General features: G+C 42.9%; 1 protein-coding gene across 2 annotated transcripts in view; it reads left to right on the top strand.

Moving 5' to 3' along the window:
* Positions 1-12027, top strand: part of TSHZ1 (teashirt zinc finger homeobox 1) — a 79806-nt gene that overhangs the window by 44238 nt on the left and 23541 nt on the right. The window lies entirely within an intron of this gene.

Here is a 12027-nt window from a genome sequence, read left to right as displayed (position 1 = left end):
ATTCTTGATGTTTTTGGGAAACATTTTTGCATATAATTTCTCAGTGGTTAAGCATACTTTCTGCATCTCTTTGAATGTGTGTGTACACACACACACACACACACACACACACACACACACACACATTTTAAGTTGAATTGGCTGGAAACTATTTGGTTCTGTTCTTCTGACATGTATGCTTCCTTTCTTCCTCCTCTCCCATCTGGGCCACTTCTCTGATGCTGCATTTGGAGAGAATAACGCCGCTGTGTTGTTTCAACATATGTGGGTCTGGTTGCACTCATGTCTGCGTGTTCACCTTCCATTTTTCGTTTTCACACTCGGTGGAGATGGGGGTGCTTCTTGTGCTAGAACTGTGGGAGGTGTGACTTAAATGTGTGAATTTGACCCCCAATGTACATGTAACCCAACAGGAGACAGGCTAAAGGCAGGTATACATGACTTTTGTATCTTAACCACTCTTTTATTTTTTTCTGCTGTAGCTGGGAATATAGATAGCATAAGCTGGTTGTCACTTCTTAAAATGTAACTAAAACTTGATGTATGATACAATATCTAAAAATAATATTAGGTAAACACTGCTTCTATTTTTTAGTACCTGTGTAAAGTCCAGTTTTTAATATTTCGAAGAAATTACTCTTCACTGAAAATAGCCACCTGAATTGTCTGATTTCTCCTAAACACAATGGAAGTATTGCAGTGATGCTATGGTTACAAAAACAGGAGATCACAGACAGACCACCTTTTAGGGTGTTTATTTTACTTCTTGTACATAGGAAGAGAATGAACTAGAGAAGAAAAATAACATTTGTACTTACATTCTGGACAAATGTCATAAGAATGGTTTATTGCTCACTAAAGAAATTAAATTACTTAGTGAAGGTGAATTATTAACTTAATTTCTTAGGAATTTAATTTGGGAGCTATTTTCATAGGGGATATTGGCCAAGGCTTGAACAGTAACACTTCACTGCATATAGACACTCACATGGCTTTAAGTAGGCAACTAAGTGTGTTTCAGTGGAAACTGTTCTTTCTAAGTTCAAATAATAGCAATTCTTCCAAAATGATCTATTATCAATCTAACTATGCAATCAGTAAGGAACTATGATTTCTTTCTTTCTCCCTCCTTTCCTTTCCCTTCCCTTCCCCTTCCTTCTTTCCTTCTTTCTTTCCTCCTTCTTTCCTTCCTTCCTTCCTTTCTTCACCCAATGCATAGGAAAGTTCCTGGGCCTGGGATTGAATCTGATCTGCAATGCCAGATCCTTAACCTGCTGCACCACAGCAGGAATTCATTTTCAGAAATAGTCTTGCTTGTCACTGATGGGCATTGTGTCATTACTTTATCAATTAAGTTCCATTTCTAACATAAAAGCAAGGTTGCTTCTGGTAGCAGGGTGTCTGTTCATAGTTAATGTTGAGTCATTAAAGACCAGAAATCAGACAGCTCACAGTGTCCCAGGTCTGGCATAGCAGACAAGGAGGGTCACAGAGGTGTCTGAACCACGTGACCTGTGGTAGGTCATGTGTGTGTTGCTGATTTGACATCCCTCACGGAGTCAGTTTTCCTTTGTCCTAAAATAGCTAGAGTATCATTGCCTCCACTGGATAGTTTCTATGTTCTTCTTTTTGAAATGCCACAGGATGGGAGAGGGGAGAGATTTCCTGATACCTATGTGTGAATTAGTGACCAACATGGAAGCCAGAACTGGCAATGTGGAAACAGTTCACTGGAATCTTCTAGAAACATCACCATGGAATCATCATTTTTGTGATTCATGAATTAGGTGGGAGAATTGTGAGGAAAAAAGATGTCATTTCTTCTCTAAACAAACTGTTATTCTGTTTGAAATTTTTAGTGTTTCTAGTAATTTCCATCATTGTATACAGCATGGGCTCTTTGGATAGTTTCTAAAGCAACACATGTAACATAGATACAGAAAGACGTTGATGTTGAGCATTTTACCCGGCACTTGCCCACATAACAGACACATCTAGGGAAGGAGGCCCATGGAGACTTTTTTATGCTCAAAATTAAGACTTGTTGATCTTTAAGCTGTGGCATTTCGGATGAAGTAATTTACTTATGACAGCCTTATGGGGAAATGCAATATATATATATATATATATATATATATATATGTATATTTATTTATTTATTTATTAAGTCTTTGAGGGCAGCGCCCATGGCATATGGAGGTTCCCAGGCTAGTAGTTGAATCGGAGCTGTAGCTGCCGGCCTACACCACAGGCACAGCAACGCGGGATCTGAGCCGTGGGATCCGAGCCGCGTCTGCACCCTCACCACAGCTCACGGCAACACCGGATCCTTGACCCACTGAGCGAGGCCAGGGATTGAACCTGCAACCTCATGGTTCCTGGTTGGATTTGTTTCTGCTGAGCCCTGACAGAAACTCCAGGAAATGCAATTTTTAAGAAAATACCTAGATAACTTGCTTTTATTGCCTATTTATCAGAAAATAATGGTGATGTGTATTTACTGCCTCAGAGAGGTATATGAAATACCCTGTTCTGTCTGCATTCCTGATGGAAGTACCCAAGGTAGTTTGTTGCCGTCTTAAAGAGCTTGATGAAATTGATCTTCAATTGAGAGATCAGTAATGAACCAACCCCCTTCATTGGCAGGTCTCTCAAGACCCCAGAGAGCATGTGATTTCTTCTCTTTTGCAGTAATTCATTTGAAATATTTACCAAAATCCTTAATGTAAATAGAAGCTGCCAAACTATTTTTATAAGTGATGGGTCCTTTTTATTGCTGTTCTAAACTATGCTTCTTCTCATCATGTGCCAAAAAGAAACTCAGTTTGGTCGATGTTCCAGAATCTTGAGTAGGACCAAGCACAGGAAGTGAGAGTTTAACATATTCCTAAGAGCAAGTGCTTTCTATGAGAAAATGTTTTTAAGGGTTATCGATCGAGGATGTTTAGTGAGTAACTAATCTCGGAAATTGTTCATTAAAAAAATTCGGTCTTAAGTTGCTTGAGAAGCTTTGTGTTAGCAGGGAAAAAGGCTGGTGTCTGGAGATAAATTACTGCAAGTCTCTGCTTCTGATTCTTGCCTATGTCTGTCTGATTCAGTGCCTCCATGGAGGAAAGCATCATACAACAGCACCTCCAGTCAAATCTTTTATGTTTTCTGCTCCTCGTCCTTGTGGATTCAAACAGATCCTTACTTTAGCTGCTTTATGCATGGTCCTTTGGTTGCAGAAGCTCAGCTGCCTCCCAGCAGTGTGACCTTGGGCCTGTCGCTTGCTTCAGTTTCTTTGTCTTTGTAAATCTTGAGTTGTGAGGATCATGAATTGCAGCTAGCTGATGCATTTAGAACTGACGACTGTGGAAGGACCAGCTGCTGTTGTCATTAATGGGGACACCTGGAGAGGTCAGTGCGCACAGACTTTATCGCAGGAAGAGAGGAATTCCCTGAGCCTCTGGGAGCACCTGGGACCTTCTCGTGAGCCCTGTCTGCAGCCTTCTTCTGGTGTGGGGAGCCAGGTGCCTGGGCCTTCCTCTGTGCTCCCAATGCTCCCACCCTGGCCTGTGTTGGGATGAGCTGATGGAGCCCGTGAGGCAAGTGGTGTCCCTGTGCTCTCTACAGACCCCTCCCCACAGTGACGTAGATTTTGTATTGAAATAGTGTCTCTTGTGTGTTCTACCTGCTGCCTGACACCCATAGTCACCTGTTTCAGACCTAAATTTCCGCATATGACAACTGCAGCTTTCAGTAAGTGCACATGTAAATTATTTGCTGTAAAGATTAGATAATTTATATGTAAAATTTTAAGTATTTATTTTCTCTACAGATATAAGGGATTTAGCTGCACCATTCTCATTCGGAAAGTCAAAGATTTCTGTCTTTGGGAAAAGGAAGATTTGCTTTTTCTCCTGGAGCTGTGACTTTCACTTAATAAATGTGTTTTCCATGGCAATATATACATATATGTTGGTATGTTATAAACATATATAACTTTACTAGAGGTGATGTTATCTGAAGTTTCTTATTACATTCTATTCCATTATAAAAATGCTACTAGGCATTCTTATTACAGCACAGTAGGTCAAGAGTCTGACTGCAGTAGCAGTTCAGGTCACTGCAAAGGATGCCAATTGGATCCCTGGCCTGGAGTAGTGGGTTAAAGGATCTGGCGTTACTGTGAATCACATTCAATCCCTGGCCAGGGAACTTCCATATGCTGTGGGCGCCGCCATAAATTTTTTTTTTTAAAAGTGCTACTAGATGAGTTTCATGACCCACTAATAAGTTATTACTCTCAGTTTGAAAAACATTTGTCCTGAAGTATTAGTTAGGATTTCTCTCCTCACCTGGGCTCACAGTTCCAATCAGGAGAGACGACCGTGACAGCCACTGCTAGGTGATGGAGATGAAGATGATGGAAATAAAGATGATGATGATGGGGGTGGTGATGATTGGGATGATGACAAAGATGATGGTGAAGATTGTAACGGTGATGACAATGGTGTTGATGATGTCAGTGATGGTGACGGTGGCAGTGATGGTGACAATGGATGATGATGATGGTGATGATGTTAGTGTCAGGTACTGTTTATTCACATGTTCTTACTATTTTTTTTAAAAAATTTAGGCGTTCCCATCTTGGCTCAGTGGAAATGAATCTGACTAATATCCATGAGGATGCAAGTTTGATCCCTGGCCCCGCTTGGTGGGTTAAGGATCTGGCATTGCTGTGAGCTGTGGTGTAGGCTGGCAGCTACAGCTCCGATTTGACCGCTTGCCTGGGAACCTCCATATGCCATGGGTGCCGCCCTAAAAAGACAAAAAAAAAAAAAAAAAAAAACCAAAAAAACGAAAAAACAGTGCACACTTATTTTAGGTAGTGGTATAGGTATATAAAGGTATATAAATGAACATGCTTAATAAAAGTGGTTCAAGAAAGTTATTATTTTTGCTTTCCATCTCCATTCCATCCTCCCCTCTCCCCAAAGTAACCAATGAAAGCAGCTTGGCTCCACTTTCCCTCTCTTTCTCTTGCTTGGAGGCCAGTGTGAAAACTGTTGTACGTGGGGTTTTCATTTGTTAAAAAATGGAACCCATTACTGTGCAGTTTGATTTCTTCTTTGGAAATCTTCATGAACATCACTTCTGAGAAACATCTTAGTCTTGCGAGCTGCAGGCTTTTCATTGTGTGGCCACCCCACGCTGGGTCAGCTCTTAGGCCGCTAGTGGGTGTTTGGAGTGTGGCTGGATATAAACATGTAACTATCCATGCACTTTCACATCAAAGGAATATACTCCCAGGTTGAGGATCCAGTGTTGCCATGAACTGTGGTGTAGGTTGCAGATGCAGCTTGGATCCTGCATTGCTGTGGCTCTGGCGTAGGCTGGCAGCTACAGCTCTGATTGGACCTCTAGCCTGGGAACCTCCATATGCTGCAGGTGTAGCCCTAGAAAATGCAAAAAGACAAAAAAAAAAAAAGTATATATTCCCAGGTTGAGTATTGCAGGGTTAAGGGAGTTTGTGTGGTTTCAGTTGCCACATTGCTTTCTAGGAAGGTGTGGCCAATGCCCGTTACTGAGCGCATGCAATGTTCCAGGCCTGGCGTAATCTCTATACCTCGGATATCGGGTGTCACACGCTCTGTGCTTTGTTGACCGTCACTGCTCATTCATGCAGGCAAAGCCCTGGTGCGCAGGGGTGGACGCCCCCCAGGTGAGGCCTGTATCCCAGCCCAGCTTCTCAGCCTGCTGCATCTCCTGTTTCCTTAGGCTTCAGTCATTAGGGCACAAATTCATCTTAACAACAAACGTGTGTTTCTATTTTCTTGGATGAGGGAAGAATTCTACCCACCTTTGCACTTTCCTAGGGTTTAGGCTGTAAGTGTAGCAGAGTGTCTGGCGTTTCATCCTGAGTTGAGAGGGTCCTGTTCACAGTGGACCTTTGAGTTCTGTGCAGACAGAGGCTGCCTCTAGTCTTGTGTCCCACAGTGAGCAGCCTGGTGCCAAGTGGCTGAAGCTCTGTGAATGGCTTTGGAAAATGCAGGACAGTGTCACCAGAGTCTCTGTGTCCAGATTTGGGGCCGAAGTCCTCCTTTTCCTTTTGTTTTCACAGATCTCACGCCTGTGGTCAGCGTTCATACTGTCTGTGCTGAGATGGAGAGAGGAAGGCCAGCTGCCAAGTCCCTGTTTATAGGGGTTTGGGGAGGAGCTTGTGGGTAGAAATTGACACTCCCCACCACCACCCCCGTCTTTTCATGGTGGGCTCCATGGATGCTGATGGCTGTTGCCTTCGTGCCTCCATCATTTGACAATCCACTTAAAATAGTCCTTGTTCACTGAACACACAGACGCACAGCTCTGATATGTGCACATGTGCAGGGAAGCCCCCTTTCCCGAGTTTGAAGGGACCTGCCATCGACTGACTTCCGGGGACTGTCTCTCCATCACCTCTGATATCAAAGGGAAATGGATTGAAACCTCTCAGCCAATTGAAAGTGCAGTCCTTAGGGCTGCCAACGTTGGTGTGGGTCTGAAGTCCCCTCACCCCGTGATGTCTCTCTTCTGCCACTCTCCGGAGGAGGGGGTCCTTGCTGGAGGTCCTTGGTCTGCCCATCTGCTTGAGTGATGGACATTGCAACCCAACTCAAGAATCGGGGCATAAGGGAGGGAAAGGACCATATTAGACAGAAGAGGCTGTACGATGACAACCCCCAAGTCTCTGTGGCCTTGGAGACTGAGATGGCTTTCCTCCTGGACTCTGTGTCCACCTCTGGCCCTTTAGGGGCTGGTCACTGGTGGGAACCCTGTGCTGACTCCCTCAGAAGTGACACAGTCTCACTTAGGCTCATGTTTCCTTGGCTGCATCCCACCCATGGGGACAGAGAGGCTTGGGTCTATGATGTGCTCAGAAAAGATGAACTTGAATTTCGGCCCACCGCGCCAGCGCCTGCTGCAGGGGCCATGCAGGAAGATAAAGGGAGAAAGGAGAGAGGGGGGCAACATGTTCTAGAACGTAAATAAGAAAACCCTCTCTCTTAAGAGATTCACTAACCGATTCTGCCAAAAGAGAAGTTCCAAAACTGCAGTGATAAATGGCAACGTCATTGTAACCAATTTATGGCCTCCCAGGTGATTCCTTTGAAGGACAACAGTCATCTTTCTACAGAAAGACATTCATAAGGAACGCTGGAGTACTTGTCAGCTCACACTGGCATCTTTAATACACGGCCTGACCCGTGCACCCATTACTCTAAACTCAACCATGAACAGACGTCCGGAGGTGAGAACGCAGCCCAAGAGGGGCGAGGACCACCCCAGCAAGACCTGTGCCTCTGACCTCCCAGAAAGCTGGGAGCCCTCTCTTGGTTTTCCTCAAGGCTTCTGGTTCTTTCTCTCCTTGTTGAAAACAGAATTTGTCATCCAGAGTCACATAATGTATTCCCTTCTTAAATGTAACTGATAGGAGGAAATCACAGTGCACTTCTAACTGTTGCGTTGTTTTAATGCTACAGGGTCTCTGGCTGAAATGAAAAGACTTGCTTTAGGGGACTTGAAATCAAATAGGAGTTTTGATGTTGGGGGCGCATGTTTATTTCCACATCGGATAATTTTACAGATCGACTTAATAATAATGTGTAATAAACAAGCAAATAAACGGCCATCATTCAGACCAAACCCTCGGGACTTTTGGTATTGCGAAGGAAGTGCTGAGGCCATCAGCTCATATTCTCCACAGGGGCTGGTCTTCCCGTGCTTTCGTGGAGGGGCTGAGGCGGATGGTACTGAGGAGGTGGTGGCCTTAAAACTTAAAGTTGAGAGATGTGAAACTGCGCCTTCAAGGCTTTTTTTTTTTTTTTTTTTTTTTTTAAAGAGAACTTACACTGAAATATGAGAGCAGTAAAACAAGCCTCCCTGATTTCTCAGAAAGCATTAATTTGGCCCCTGAAGGTTCACCAGAAGATTCTGATCATTGTCTACCAGAAGGAAGTACCTTCTTCTCGTGTACTATATAAAAAAGGCAGTAATAATGGAGTGGGATAAGAATGTTTTCTGCATGATGTTGAGTCATATTGAAGACAGTATGCTATGTTTTTCTATCTCCTTTCTTTTTATCCTTCCAGCAAATACTTAGTGAGTGCAGCTGTGCGCCAAGTGCTGTATACAGACTGTGGCCTCTGTAGACATGGCATGCCTAGTTTGTCGTTTAGATCCTGAGAAGGTAGAATTTACTCTCTTTAAAATATGTTTGGGAGTTCCCGTCATGGCTCAGTGGTTAACAAATCCAACTCGTATCCATGAGGATGCAGGTTTGATCCCTGGCCTCGCTCAGTAGGTTAAGGATCTGGTGTTGCTGTGGCTGTGGTGTAGGCCGGCAGCTACAACTCTGATTCTACCCCTAGCCTGGGAACCTCCATACGCTGTGAGTGCAGCCCTAAAAAGACGAAAAGACTAAATAAATAAAATATGTTTGGATCAGGCGTGAATCTCGGCCTCCATCTCGAGAGTCATGCCCTCCCCGGTGCCCAGCTGCTGCCCCTTCTTCCTGGCATCTCTCCTCCTTTTCTCCACTTTTGGGAATCCTTTGACCTCCCCGGGCTCTCGACTTTTGTCCCCTGGGGAAGCCCTCCCCCAACCCCGCTTCTGGGGAGCAGAAGTCCTCTCATCATAGGCGCCAGACATGTCCATGAAGCAGGTCCATCTTGAAGTCGGTCTCCTTGTTCATGGACTGTCCTTGTGCAGGGCTTCTGGCTTCTGTAGGAGACGCCAAGAACATTTTCCGGTTGGAATGGGTTTTAAGGCTCATCCGCTGCAACCCTGCCCTCGCATAGGTGAGGAGACAAGGCTCAGCATAGCTATGCTCCTTGTTCAAGGTTCCCCAGCCAGACTTGCTGTAGAATGAAGACAACCTGAAGCGTCCAAGTTTCTCATGGCCAGTCCCGTGTTCTGTAAGATACCACGTGACCTCCACAGTGAACGTGTGCGTTCTGGGAAGCTCCACGCCATTCAGTAGGCAGGTTCATTATGTATTTGAGTATAAATGTTACTTGTGGTCATATCTTTTTTTTTTTTAGCTAAAAGGCATGACATGATTTGTCAAGAATTCAGTCTATCAGACTAACATTACATCTGTGGTAAAATCAGATTCATCTTTTATCACGTTGACTTACAGCCCCTTTTTGAGGACTGGAAGCTTCCATAAGTGCAGGATCTCCCTGCATTTCCATTTACATTACTGCCATTTAATCTTCAGTTTCCTTTCTTCTTTCTTAATCTCTTAGATACACCTTTTGATTGTGTTAAATATCATAAGTTAGTTATCAATAATCAGTATATTCTTCTGACACCATGTTGCATATTTTGCAAGTTTTTTTTTGTGTGTGTGTGAGCCTGCAAAAAACCCTCTTACTATGATGAAATACATTTAAATAGGTATTTATGAGTTAAGAACATGGTTTGCTGTAGCTATGGTGCCAAGAGACAGTCCCTGTATCCAATACATCTATGTTTCTTGTTTGCATCTTGGCAATTAAACCATAGAGAGTGTGGTTTTGTTTTTTTTTTTTTGTTCCTTGTGTTTGTATCAACATTCATGCAGATACAATAATTCAGTGTGAAGGAAAATCAGTGTTTCTCTGAGCTGATTTGCATATGCATGTCAGATCTAGCTATGCCATTTTTATGCTGTTGAGGAAAACAAAATGACCTTTTACCAAGTTTTTGATTCTGGAGGATTCTGTGTTTTGAATTTGGAGGGGAGGGGGCTGCAGAGGAAAAAGGGAAGAAGCAATTGCTGATTTATACCGTGATGCTAGCAACAGCCAAGAACCTAAGATGCTTTTCAGCTATAATTGTATCTTTGCTCAAGGCTACTGTAGTTATACTCCATTAAATCCCATTGTCAGTCATCTCCCCAGTTTCAAGGAGCCTAAGCTGATACTGACCATAGAATAGTCCCAACTATCCTTTGTGTTTCTTCTTGTTATAAAGTGCGATGCGGAGTTCTCATCATGGCACAGCAGAAACGAATCCGACTAGGAACCATGAGGTTGTGGGTTTGATCACTGCCCTCATCAGTGGGTTAAGGATCCAGCACCGCTGTGAGCTGTGGTGTAGGTCACAGATGTGGCTCAGATCTGGCGTGGCTGTGGTGTAGGCCGGCAGCTACAGCTCCAATTAGACCCCTAGCCTGGGAACCTCCATATGCTGCTGGAGCGGCCCTAAAAAGACAAAAAAAAAAAAAAAAAAAAAGTGTGATACTATTTTATACACTGGAGATGTTGCATCACAAGATGACATAATATCACTCATTTATTTCTAAGGTGATAGTATAGTCGTCAGAAATATGTGGTGGGACTACTTAAACTAGCTATCCTCTTAAAAGCCCTGGTTTTCATTACGATGATTTTGCAAAAAAAAAAAATATTGAAAACAAAATGTCGTCCAGTAAACATGTGCTCCAATAGTATCTCTCTGAAATGGATAGTTTACCCTTAACAGGAATAGGAAAATACGCTACAGAAACTTTCAGCTGGCTCCTATCACAACAATTATCTTAGCAATTATCTCTGCCATTCAGTTAACTTTTGCATGCGGATGGCGTTCTTGTGCTTTTGTTCCTCAACTTCATGCTTAGAGTTCTTCCAGGAACTCTTACACTGACAGATTTTTTTTTTTTCCAAGTACAGAAAAAAAGAAGGAAGGAAAAGGGCTGTTTAAAAGGGGCCGTACTCTGATACAGAGTTTTTAAATTCTTTGGAGATAAGGTGGCTGCCTGCACCTTAAGGTGGGGTCCTTCTGGCAGTATCTCCTAAAGGCTAATAGGGACCACAATACCTGGTCCAAGTTCAAAGCCAGCCAGCGTTACTAAAGGGAGGAACTCCAGAGTACTAGATCGTGGGAATAAGTCGGGGTAAACTCATCAGGACGTGCATCCTTAAATGTCTTTTACACAGTGTCACAAGTCAGTTTCTTTGTTTTTTTGAAGTGGAGGGGCAACCATTTCCAGTTGTGAATTCTTTCAGAATCTTTGGCTCAAGATGTGTCAGAGATGTGCCCCACACAGCAAAGTACATGTCCACTTCCTATTTCTTTTTTATTTTCTTATTTTTTGAAAAGAGTTCACACAAGACATATTACTAAAAGAAGAGGTTTTGGGGGGGTTGTTTAAATGAATACATTAAACGTGCTTCCGTTTTAAAATATTTTTAATTTAACAGAACAATTTTCCAGGCAGAATAGATCGCGCTTGTTCAAATCTCGGACCAGGATAGAGAAATGTTTTGGAAAGAATCCTGCTTTGACCTCTGCATGCGACATCTGTGATGTTAAGGCATGATTTTTTTTTTTTTTTTTTAAAGAGAAATTTATCTCTCCGTGGGGTTATTCTCTCGCAGCTCACCACTAAGGTGGGGTCCCTTTGACTCATTGTGCATGTGTACTTGACTAAGTAGAAACACTTTAAGAAAAGTAAACTCCGTGCTTTTCTGCTGTCATATTTGATTTGAGCTGTGCTCTGATGGTTGTTTGAAGCTAACATGAAATGCAGTGCCTGCCTGACCCATTTTAGCAGCCCATTATCATAATTTCACTGTCGTATGGCCACTGAGTTAATGTACTTACAAATGACAGAGAAAGTGTGTTACATGACCTTAGGGTTTTCAAAAATTAAATGACGTCGTAGGTCGTATTTCAAAGAATAGCTAAGGAGAACGGTTTTCTTTCCTGCACAAAGTGTCACTACGCATAGCAACAGGATATTGTATTTCTTTTTTATTACACAAAAATGTGAAGCTTTTAAACTCCTAGATTCCCCACATAAAATTTAATATTGGGGTAGGGAATGAAATAGCCAGTGGATAAATCTGCTTCTCCCCCATCTCATCCTCTCTCTCTCTCTCCAGATGAGGTCCCTTCAAAACTCAGAAATGCAGATATACTTTGAAATTCTTGTCTGATGATGAATTTAGTATTTTATCCCCTTACACACAGCCCATGAATTTCCACCTAAAAGGCAATAAATTACTTATATTTACT

Source organism: Sus scrofa, chromosome 1 (assembly GCF_000003025.6).
Source record: "Sus scrofa isolate TJ Tabasco breed Duroc chromosome 1, Sscrofa11.1, whole genome shotgun sequence".
Classification (NCBI taxonomy): domain Eukaryota; kingdom Metazoa; phylum Chordata; class Mammalia; order Artiodactyla; family Suidae; genus Sus; species Sus scrofa.
Note: the sequence above shows the minus strand (reverse complement) of the source record. Positions and strands in the feature narration are given on the sequence as shown.